Source organism: Malania oleifera, chromosome 2, assembly GCF_029873635.1.
Source record: "Malania oleifera isolate guangnan ecotype guangnan chromosome 2, ASM2987363v1, whole genome shotgun sequence".
Classification (NCBI taxonomy): domain Eukaryota; kingdom Viridiplantae; phylum Streptophyta; class Magnoliopsida; order Santalales; family Ximeniaceae; genus Malania; species Malania oleifera.
This window is the reverse complement of record NC_080418.1, coordinates 21923557-21936855: the sequence shown is the minus strand read 5'-3', so window position 1 is coordinate 21936855 and position 13299 is coordinate 21923557.

Sequence of the window (13299 nt, the reverse complement as noted above, 5' to 3'; positions counted from 1 at the left end):
TGAGACAATAGGATAGGACACCTCCCATCTAGCATCTAGAGACGTTAATCAAATTCAAGCAATGCTTGAACTTATCTGTGGTAATAGGTTTTGTCAACATGTCTACTGCATTCTCAGAAGTGTGAACTTTCTTAAGTAGTAATTCACCATAAAAAGCTAGCTCCCTAATCCTGTGGAATCTCACATCTATGTGCTTGGTCCTTTCATGATAGACCTAGTTCTTTCCCAAATAAATGACACTCTAACTATCATAATGCAACTAAACTCCACCTTATAGAATACTCAGTTCCTTAACCAATCCTATAAGGCCCACAGCTTCCTTGTTAGCCTCAGCCACTGTTATATACTCTGGCTTAGTAGTAGATAATGCAACTAGGGGTTGAACCATGAACCTCCAACAAATATCCCCCCCCCCCCCCCCCACAAGAGTGAATACGTACCCTATGGTATACCTCCTGTCATCCAAGTCCCCAGCATAGTCTGCATCCACATATCCCACAACTAACGGATCACCTTGTTGTCAGTCAAACATGATGTCATGATGTGTAATACCCCTCAAGTATTTGAAAATCTACTTGACTGCATCCCAATGTTGTCATCTTGGATTTAATAGAAACTTTCTCACCATACTGATAACTTGTTCCAGATCCACTCTTGTACAAACCATAGCATATATCAAGCACCCCACTAGACTAGCATATGGAACCTTTGACATGAGTTGAACTTCATCATCTGTCTTCAGGCATTAGGTGGTAAACAATCTAAAATGATTCGCCAAAGGTGTACTAACTGGTTTTGCATTATCCATGTTAAACTTCTCCAACACCCTCACAACATAGCTACACTAAGATAACCACAATCTCTTGGAAGCTTTGTCCCTATGAATCTCCATCCCAAGAATCTTCTTGGCTGCATCTAAATTCTTTGTCAAATTCTTTGCTTAACAAAGTTTTCAACTTGTTGACGTCACTTATACTCTTCACAACAATCAACATGTCATCCACATAAAGCAATAGAAAAATAAATGAACCATCATCATGGCTTTTCACATAAACACAACAATCATACTCACATCTCCTATAGCTAATCCAGATCATGTAGGAGTCAAATCGCTTGTACCACTACCTCGGAGACTACGTCAGCCCATAAAGTAATTTCCTCAATTTAAAGACCGAATGTTCCTATCCAGGCTGATTGAGCCCTTCTAATTGTACCATGAAAATCAGCTCCTTTAAATCACCACGGAGAAACACTGTCTTTACATCCATTTGCTCCAAATATATATCAAAATGCATTACCAGACCTAGCACTGCTCTGCTGAAAGTGTGTTTGACCACAAGGGAGAAGATCTCTTCATAGTCAAACCCTTTCCTCTGTGAGTAACCCTTTGCTACTAGACGAACCTTGAATTTTTCTCCTTCTTTTTTCTAATACCGCTTCTTTCTTCTTATACACTCATTTGTATCCTATCACTCTCTTCCCCTCTGGAAGCTCCACCAACTCTCCTATCTGGTTCTTATGTAGAGACTTCATCTCCTCCACCATATGGCATATCCATATACTCTTCTCTTGGCTTTGCACCATCTCTCGAAAGGTAGTAAGATCCCCATTACTAGTACTAAGTGCATAAGAAACCAGATCATCAAAACCATACTAGAGGGTCGTCTGATAGGGCATCTGGGTCTATTAATAGCTATTTTGTGATGTTGTTGATCACCTAAGATAGAACTCCCTACATTATGAACATTGTCATTTCTACCTTGAGTCTTTAGCTTCACCTACACCACATACTCATTGCTGCTGCAATTTTCTAGCACATATTTCTCTTCTTTTTTAGTACGCTACAACATGACTTTCTTATCAGAAACCACATCTTTACTGATCACCACCTTATTTTCCTTCGGATTCCAGAGCTTAAAACCTTTCACCACTTTCTGATATCCCAGAAAGATACACTGTCTAGACTTTGCATCAAGTTTCGATCTCTCCTTACTAGAAACATGCTCGTAGGCTAGAGATCCAAATACTCTCAAACCAGAGTAGTTTACTGTGCTGTCTGTCCACACCTCCTCTACTACTTTCCCATCTAGTGTTGCCTTTGGTGACCTGTTAATCAAGAAACATGTCATACTCACTGCTTCTACCCAAAAGTTCTTTGCAAGCTCTACATTCAATTTGAGACACTTCTTTTAGTTATTGTTTCGTTCATCCTTTTCGCCACACCATTTTGTTGTGGTGTTTTGTGTGCTATGAAATGTTTCCTAATACCATGTTGCTTGCACAACTCTAAGAACTTTGAATTGGTGTACTCAATACCATTGTCAGTACTGAAGCATTTAATTTTCCTTCCCGTCTGGTTTTCCACTTTAACTTTCCACAACTTGAACTAGGAAAACGTTTTTGACTTGTGCCGCATGAAGTACACCCAAACCTTTTGTGAGTAATCATCGATAAAAGTCACGAAATACATATATACGTCCTCCCTGTGATGCTACCCTTACCGGCTCCAAAACATCCGTATAAACATATGTTGGCCTAACTAGGCTTTTCAATATTGTTTTGATGATAACAAATGAAGGATATATTAACATGTGTTGTTAAGTGATAATGTTTTAGGATTGAACAAAGTTATCATGGAAGGAAGCTTAGCAATTAAAGCCAATCAAATGAGAGCTTACCAGAGTATAAAAGCAATACATGTCAAACTTAAAGGTTAAAGGCAATTGGACTTGAAGTCAAGCAAAATCTCAAGAGATTGACAAAATGCTAGAAGACTTAGTGCTTAAAGAGCTCATGTTTAGAAAGTCGTTATCTAAGTACTTCAGTTCAAATATAATTTAGAATTATGATGCTCATTAAAATGCATTATTGACTTAGAGATCAATTTTTAAGAACCCTAGAAAATGATTTTTAAAAATTACATTTGAGTCTTTCAAATAACAAGGGTTTAAAAATTTTTTTAAAAATGAAAGTTTTTTAGAAAATTGACTAGTCAGTCGACTGGCCAGAATACATTGATTTTTCCCAACCGACTAACAAACATACCTGTTGAATATTTGCCCAGCCGACTGACCATTTTGAACTGAGATCAGTCAGCCGACTGACTCTTTTTGAACTGTGTTCAGTCAGCCGACTGACAATTTCCTGGATTTATTTCTGGAAGAAAGAAAAGTCCCAGCCACCTGTCTAGCCAACTGAACCCATAAAATTACCTACACAGTTGTCTGTCCAGCCGACCGACTCTACGGGACTTTTAAATTTTGAACTTTAACAAGAAAATTCTAAAAATTAGTTTTTCAAATATGAACGTTATGAAAACTTGGTGGACACTCCAAGTAACTTGGGAAACAAGGAAACTCATCCTAAAAAGTCTATAAATACTTCTTTGAACCCAATAAATCAAATCACCAAGCAATCACATAGCATTCAAGTATTCAACTCTCAATCTCTCACAAAGCTCTTTTTGGCTCACGCTCCATGTGGGAGAATTCATCTGAATTGCTGCTGATTCATAAGCCTACGGTTCTAATACTAAGTATTCTCAATCATTAAAGAACCTTTGGTGATCTTTAATCTTGAGCTTCATACTTTCTATCTTTATATTTCATTGAAGTATATTTAAGTGCTCTAACTTGTACAAATTTGCTCTGTTTTGAGAGTTATCTTGTAGACAGATTCTTGTACCTTTCTTGTTGTACTTTGACGATTCAAGGCTAATTTGGATCGTTGAACCAAACATGGGTTGATCACTTGGAGAGTTTTCTCTTCCTGAAAAAGAGGGATTTTTGTAAAAGGTTTGCTTCACCCGAAAAGGAGCATGCGTAGGCTAGGGATAAGTCGAACCTCATAAAAATGTGGTGTTCTTCTTTCCCTATTCTTTTAAATTTCACTACTTCATATATTGTGTGTGTATGTGCTAAGTGCGGGTTGCAGGGCTCAAACGCTGAATTAAAAAGAAGACTCTTGATTTAACAAAAGTACATTTCAATTATCCATTTGCGGAAACCCATAAGGGAGTACGTTGGTTAATTTGAAATCTTAATTAGGAGAATGCAATAAAATCAATTCAAAAATAGGGCTTGCAATTTACTTATAGGGCTGATTACAAAAGCAAAAGCTGAAATTTCACAAAGGTCTTCAAATTGTGATTGGTTTGGTATTTGTGGTTGGTTACTCTTAAATTGATTGGTTGTTTAAGTTTTCAATTAATTTGTGGATTGTTTGAGTTTTAATTGTGAATTGATTGGTTTACTTAAGTTTGTTGTGTGTATTAAACAAGTAAGTAAAAATTTGTAAAAGGAACTTAAAGATTTTAATAACCCAATTCACCCCCACTCTTGGGATCACTATTCCACTTTCAATTGGTATCAGAGACTAGTTGTAACAAATCCTAAATAGTAGTTACACAAATATCGACATGGCAAATATAGGAGTAGCTCCCTTCGAAGAGGGTCAATCCTCAACATGACCACCTATCTTTTGTGGACTGAATTATACCTTTTGGAAACAACGTATAAGAATTTGCCTTCAAACTATGAATTGGAAGGCTTGGAAGGTTGTCATGGATGGTGACTTAATTCCTACCAAGTTGGTAAATGGAAAACATGTCCCAAAAGAAGAAAAAGGCATAACTAAACTTGACCATAAAATTATTCAAGTAAATGCAAGTCCAATTAATGCCCTATATTGGGCACTAGATATCAATGAATTTAATAGAGTCATGACTTGCAAGACAGTTAAGAAAATATAGGACAAACTTAAAGTAACCTATGAAGGAACCGAAGATGTAAGAGATAATCGAATAGATATGCTAACTAGTGAATATGAGGCCTTTAAGATGAATCCCGATGAATCCATCACTAGTATGTATACTAGATTATACTAGATTCGCACACATAATAAACTCCCTAAATGTTTTAGGAAAAACTTATTCCACCTATGAGATGATCTGAAAAATACTTAGGGGTCTTCCATCCATATGGGAACCAAAGGCTACGACCATTACCGAAAGAAGAAACCTTAAATTCACATCTTTAGACGAACTCATAGAATCACTACTCACTTATGAAATGGCTATAAAAGAAAGAAATCCTAAAAAAAAAAAATAAGAAATCCATAACTCTTAAAGCATCAAAAGAAAGCCCAAATGATGAAGATAGTGAACCAAGTAACTTAGATCAAGATGAACTGGCCTTTATTACTAAAAAATTGGAAAATTCTATAAAATAAACAAGAAGTTCTCTAGAAAATTCAGAGGATCAAAAATTGAAAAAGGTGAAACGAGTAAGAAGGAGAACAAAAACAAGAATGATCCACCGACTTGTTATCACTACAAAAAGGTAGGACACATCAAGTCGGACTGTCCTCGGCTCAAGAAGGAAAAGAAGAAGAAAACTGCGATGAAAGCCACATGGGATGACACAAGCTCGAGTGATACAGAAAACGAGTCAAGTGATCAAGAAGTAGCCAACATATGCTTCATGGCGTGGGAAGATGAGGTAAACTCCTACTATTCATCTAATGAATCTAGTGATAGTTCATGTAGTGACACTAGTGATAGCATGCCATCATACAAAGAACTTCAAGCTGAGTTATTTGCTCTTCACAATAGATTTATAAAAGTTACTAAAAGGAATATATCCTTGAAGGAACGATTTGAAAATCTTAAAAGCCAACTAGAATCCTCTAAATCCATTGAAAAAGAAAAAGAATCACATATTGATAATCTAATGGAGAAAATAAATGATATGTCACAAGAATTAGTCAAGTTACAAGTAAATGATCAAAGCAAGAAAGATTTAGAAATAATTGATCTTAAAAAGACAATTGAAGATAGAGAGAAGATTATTTACAACTTCGCTTAAGGTAAAGAAAATTTTGAGAAGATAGTTGGACAACAAAGAATGAATAGTAATAAAAAAGGAATCGGTTTTAATGGAATCACAAATAAAAGAAAGAAGAAATTATTCATGGGGTTTTTTACAAAAGAGGCAAAACACTATGCTAGTACATCCTTAACTAACATACATGAACATACCACATGCTACTTATGCAAAAACAAGGGACATATCATGTTTAATTGTCCTCTTAAAAAGAAGTATGTCAAAGTTAAAAATGAATGGAAAGTAAACAATATGATTTAAAGAAAATTAAGAAAGTTTGGATTCCAAAAGTAACATCATGAATCCTTCATTGTAGGTATGCTCTAGGAAAACACCATCAAAGGAAAAGTGGTCCTTGGACAGCGGATATTCAAGACATATGACCTGAGATAGATCCAAGTTCACTACATTAGCACAAAAAATGGGGGGATATGTAACCTTCGAGATAGATCCAAGTTCACTACATTAGCACAAAAAATGGGGGATATGTAACCTTCAGCGACAATGCTAAAGGTAAAATTATTGGAATTGATAAAATAGGCAAAGAACCCTCACTCACTATTGATGATATGTTGTTAGTAGATGGACTCAAACATAATATTTTAAGTATAAGTCAACTTAGTGACAAAGGTTTTGACATAATCTTTAAGCAAGATAATTTTTTAGTTCAAAATCCTAATAAACAAGAAATCTTATTCACAGCTTATAGGGTTAATAATGTATATTGCATAAACCTTGACAATCTAGTTGATCAAAGTGTAACATGTTTGGCTGCCATAAATGAAGCCATTTGGCTTTAGCATAGAAGACTAGGTCATGCAAGTATGGACTTACTATCAAAATTATCTAAAAAGAATATGGTCAAGGGAGTACCTAATTCAAAATTTATAAAGGATAAAATTTGTGATGTGTGTCAACTAGGAAAATAAATTAAAACAAGCTTTAAACAAAAGAAACATATCTCTTCTAGTAAACCCATATAACTCATTCTTCTAGACTTGTTTGGTCCCACTAGAACCCAAAGCTTAGGAGGTAAGCAATATGCCTTTATAATAGTAGATGACTATTCTAGGTTCACTTGGGTATTATTTTTAGCTTCCAAAGATGAAGCTTGTAACTTACTAAAAAATTTATGTAAGAAACTCCAAAATGAAAAAGGATATAATGTGTCAAACATAAGGAGTGATTAAGGTAGAGAATTCAACAATAAGGATGTTGAAAAATTTTGTAATGAATATGGTATTAATCATAATTTTTCAGCACTTAGAACTCCACAACAAAATGAAGTTGTAGAAAGAAAGAACTGAACACTGCAAGAAATGGCTAGAACTATGTTAAACGAACATAATCTACCAAAATATTTTTGGGCTGAAGTAGTAAATACCGCATGCTATGTAATCAATAACCATATGAACTTTGGAAAGATAGAAGGCCAAATATTTCATACTTTAATGTGTTCGGATGTAAATGCTTCGTATTAAACGATAAAGATGAGTTAGGAAAATTCGACGCAAAAGTTGATGAAGAAATATTTTTTTTGTATTCATTGAAAAGTAAAACTTTTAGGATATACAATAAAAGGACTCTTACTATTGTTGAATCAATGCATGTAAATTTCGATGAAGAAAATCTTTTCAACAAAACATCAAAAGCAGAAGAAGGACAACCCACTCAAAAATCAGAAGTCTTAGATATAGTTGAAGCAAAAGAAAAAGAAAAAGAATTAACTCTAGAAAATGACACTAAAAGAACTAGTGAATTACCAAAAGAATGGAGATACGTTAGAAATCACCTAAAAGATCAAATAATTGGAGAACCGTCAAGAGGTATAACCACTAGGTCATCCTTGAAAAATCTATGTAATGACTATGCATTTTTATCTCAAGAGGAACCTAAAAATATTAAAGAAGCTTTAAAAGATGACTCATGGATAATTGCTATGCAAGAGGTATTAAATCAATTTAAGAGAAGTAAAGTATGGAAATTAGTACCTAAACCTAAAAAGCATTCAATCATAGGAACTAAATGGGTATTTAGAAATAAAAAGGATGAAAATGGTATAATTGTTAGAAACAAAGTTAGACTAGTAGTTAAAGGGTACAACCAAGAAGAAGGAATAGACTATGACGAAACTTTTGCCCTCATAGCTAGAATGGAAGCAATTAGAATGCTCTTAGCTCATGCATCCCACAAAGAATTTAAATTATACCAAATGGATGTTAAAAGTGTTTTCTTGAATGGATATATAAATGAAGAAGTTTACGTAGAGCAACCTCCAGGTTTTGAAGACACAAAAAATCTCGATCATGTATTTAGATTAACTAAAGCTTTATATGATTTAAAACAAGCTCCTAGAGCTTGGTATGAAAGGTTGAGTAAATTCTTACTAGATAATGGTTTCTTAAGAGGAAAGGTAGATAGTACCTTATTCATAAAATCCAAAAACAAAGATATGCTTATAATTCAAATCTATGTTGATGATATAATATTTGGCTCTACAAATGAAGAATTATGTAAAGAATTTGCAAAATGCATGCAAAATGAGTTTGAAATGAGTATGATGGGAGAATTGAATTACTTCCTAGGTTTACAAATAAAGCAAACTAAGAATGGAATATTCATTAATCAATCAAAATACATAAAAGATATGCTCAAAAAATTCGATATGGAAGGATGTAAACCAATAGGAACCCCAATGAGTACCTCAACAAGTCTTGACAAAGATGAAAAGGGAAAACCCGTAGATATAAAATACTATCGAGGTATGATAGGAAGTTTATTATACTTACCAGCTAGTAAACCGGATATAATGTTTAGCGTATACTTATGTGTTCGATTTCAATTAGCTCCTAAAGAATCCCATCAAATAGCTGTAAAAAGAATTCTAAGATACTTATTAGGAACCATCGATCAAGGATTATGGTATCCAAAAGACACTGAATTTGAAATAACTAGTTATTCGGATGCTGGCTATACCGGATGCAAGATTGATAAAAAAAAAAAGGCACAAGTGGCACATGTCACTTCCTAGGATGTTCCTTAGTATTATGGTTTTCAAAGAAATAAAACTCAGTAGCTTTATCAACTATTGAAGCTAAGTATATTGCAGCTAGGAGCTGCTGTGCACAAAGTCTATATATGAAACAACAGTTAAAAGATTTTAATCTAGAATATCAGACAATACCAATCAAGTGTGATAATACCAGTGCAATAAACATATCTAAAAATCCTATATCACACTCTAGAACAAAACATATTGATATCAGACATCGCTTTTTGAGATATCATGTTCAGAAAGAAAATATAATTCTTGAATTTATCAATACAAATGATCTATGGGCTGATATCTTTACTAAATCTCTCTCAGAAGACAGATTCATAACCATTAGAAGAGAATTTAGTCTAACATAGTAGAGAAATTGTGTAAAGAATAAAAATTTAGAAAAGGTCAACAGTCAACCGACTGACCAAAGGCCTGGCCGTCTGACTGAAAAAATGTGTGTTAATAGGATTATAGCCAGTTGACTGTCTGAACCATTTCTTTTGAAACAGCAAGCAGTCCACCAACTGACCATGGAGTTCGCCGATTGACTAACAGAAATCTCCAAAACTCGTTTATAAAACCTTAGTCCTTTGAGTGGTCAGTCAACTGACCTAGGGTTTGTACTCCACTCGTGCTCTCATTATCTCCTATTCCTCAGTCCTTCCTCCTCCAAATCTACTAAAACCTAATCATCCATCTTCCATTCCACATGTAATCCTTAGGTTTTTCACCTTCAGGTTTCCAAAGGAAATTCAAAAATGCCGAGAACAAAGTTAGTTGGAAGTAAGAAACTCTCCACCTCCTCTCAAAATATTGAGGATTCTTCTATTGAGTAATGGCTAGTAGCTCTGCACGCCAAGAGTTTTTACCAGAATCACCTAAGCACTGCGGATCCAATACTTGGTAAAATTATTGACACTTCATTTTTCACATCCGATTTTCCTCACATCCTTTCATTATTTGAGGCCCTAGGATGAAAAAATTTTGTTTTGCATCAAGCCAAGGGACACTTCCCAAAACTTGTAAGAATTTTCTATGCAAATTTGGTTAAGGAAGAAACCGGGCTTACTACCGAGGTTATGGGAAAATCTATTTCTCTCACTCCCGATTCGCTAGCCAAAATTTTCAAAATCACCAAAGGAGATTTCGAATGTCCTCCTTTTAGTACCTCATGGATCTTAGAACAAGGCTTTACTTCAGAAGAATTCCTTCCTTTAATCTTGGAAACTAAGCCTGCTTCATTTGACAATCCACCATTATACAAACATATGAATCTTTAAGCTCAAATTCTTCAGAAAATTATTACTTATAATATTCTTCCTCAAGCCGGTTCACACGCATATATCTCCTATTTAGACAGCTTCATACTTTGGTGCTTGCTCAAGGGCAAGAAACTTGACTTACATAGTCTAATGCTCAAATGGATAATTTCTCGTGTGCAAGCACAGCGAGTTACTCTTCCCTATGGAGAAATCGTAAATCAGCTCTTTGCTAAGATGCAAGTATCCTCTCCTTCTGATTTCTTAGTAAAAAGAACTCATTATGACATTTTCAATTCCACAACTCTAAAACTAATGGGGTATGAAAAATATGAGGATGGATGGATACTAAAGGGAAGTGGAGAACAATTGCATCAACCTCCTATTACAACTCCTACATGCTTTAATCCATCTTATCAACAGTTTACCACCTTTAGTACCACCATGCAAATAGGGTTCCAATCCCTTCAAACCAATTTTTCTTCCCTTCAAGAAAATTACTCTTCACTTGATGACCGCTTAAGTCAGATTAAGAAACACCTAGCTAGCTCCTCACGTTCTACCGATCCCATGGACATCAGTTCAGCTCCCACAAGTAATGATGGGAGTGATGATGAGGTCTCTAAGGAAAAGAGTGAAGCAACATGGAAGAAGAGGATGGTTTGGAAGAAGAAGGAGAAGAAGAAATGAAGGAGATATTAACATGTGTTGTTAAGTGATAATGTTTCAGGATTGAACAAAGTTATCATGGAAGGAAGCTTAGCAATTAAAGCCAATCATATGAGAGCTTACCAGAGTACAGAAGCAATACATGTCAAACTTAAGGCTTAAAGGCAATTGAACTTGAAGTCAAGCAGAATCTCAAGAGATGGAAAAAATGCAAGAAGACTTAGTGCTTAAAGAGCTTATGTTTAGAAATTTGTTATGTAAGTACTTCAGTTCAAATATAATTTAGAATTATAAGATCATTAGGATGCATCATTGACTTAGAGACCAATTTTTAAAAACCCTGGAAAATGATTTTGAAAAATTACATTTGATTCTTTCAAATAACAAGGGTTTAAAAAAAAATGAAAGTTTTTCAAAAAATTGACTCGTCAGTCGACTGACTAGAATGCATTGATTTTTCCCAGCCGACTGACAAACATACCTGTTCAATATCTACCCATCCGACTGACCATTTTGAACTGAGATCAGTCAGCCAACTGACAAGCTGTGATGACCTGCTTAATTTCCATGTTTTTTTTATAATAAAATCAATATCACCCAGCTCAGCAGATAATAATACCCCTGGACCCGTGGGTACCAGGGATACATCAGAACACAAAACAGAAGCCTAAGCAGCAAGAAACATACAATTACAATATTATAAATACGAAAACATCCATCACATTACCACAAATACCAGAGTCACTATATCAACTATATTTCAGTATATACATCCCAAAAACAAAATCTAGGGACATTTCTCACAAAATCCAACTATCCCTATTAAAATTACGCTTCGAAAAGGACAGACAAACAGCTCTAGATCAGCGAGGCTTTTCTCGCTCTCCTATCTAGGGCTCCTGAAAAGTTTCTAAAATTTTGGGGCGAGACACCTCTCAGTAAGGGAAATAAACTAATACCAGTGTGTCGCAACATGAGTATTTCGTGTTATACATATACCATACAGAACATGTTTTGCAACTGTTTTTTCAAATCTGGGAAAACATATATATCATCAAAACATGGCAGAACATAATGTTTTATCATAAACATATTTCATCTCATATAATATAATACAAACACATTCCTAGTAGGTTAGCTGGTTGTTGTCATGTATTACCCCCACATCACTGGGTTGTGTGGCCCGAAGGCGGGACCTGACAATGGTTGGCCGATTACTGCCAAGTCAAAAGTATAGTCTGTAAGTCTGATGGGTCTGCCTGACCTAGTCCGTACAGTAAGGGCTTTAACACACTTCTTAAAACCACATCGACCATCCAATCTCACACCACTCCGTACAGCGGCGTTGACACAAATATCATGATCATGAAGACTATAGACACATAGCAACGATACCGTGCAAGTGCTAGCCTAGACCAAGCCAACTAAGTTCTGATATCATATAACATATACTGAAACTGTGATACATGGATATCTCATGTCATTAATAATCAGATCACTCATATCATTTTGCATATATACGTATATCATGAAAAATCATCGGCCCGTACGCCGGTATTTCACATTGTACCATAGCTCGGCCCCTACGCTGGCAAATCATAGCACAACCTGTACGCTGGCAAATCATTTCCATACCACAGCCCGTATGCCGATAAACATATCATAGCACAACCCATACGCTGGCAAATCACATCCATAGCACGACCCGTACGCCGGCAAAACATATAAAAATCTTGGCCCGTACGCCGGTTTTTCATTATAAAAATCAGTATCATTAACACATTTCCAGAAAACAGTATTCCATAAAAATTTCTACTCATGCCTTACTAACAGGTTTTTTGCATATTCAACATACCATCAATTTCAACAACATTTTCCCAAATATATAAATCATATATAAATATATTTATTTTCCTGAAATCAAATGCTATAACAATATACACATTTTTTCGTAAAATACTATCTTAGTTTATCCCCTTACCTGATTCCTGAGAAGCCCCTAAGAAAATTTGTCCCACACCCGTAGGGTTCCTCGTTCAACACCCTGGAAATGAAAACTCCCAATACTAAATTTTAGTATTTCTACGCGTATATCACTTCCTACAACTGTCACTTAACCAAATACTAAGTAGAAAGTCTTACCCTGGATTTAGGATGGTTTCCAACTCAGCCTCACCGACGATCCGCTCTGGCAGACTTGTAGAGAACTTTCCCAGGAGCGTCGTGGTTGCTTCAGATCATCGAACCGATGAAAATCCGGCCCAAAATCGAAGAGAGAAGGAGGAGAAACCGTATGGGGAGAGAGAGGGAAGTTCTGCGCAGGAAAAATAACTGAAAATCACGTTTAATCCCTATTTATACTGTTGGATTCGTTAATGAGCCACGTCATCTCATCGACGAGTCCTTTAATTATTTTGTCGACGAAACCCACTCTTTGTCGACGAAA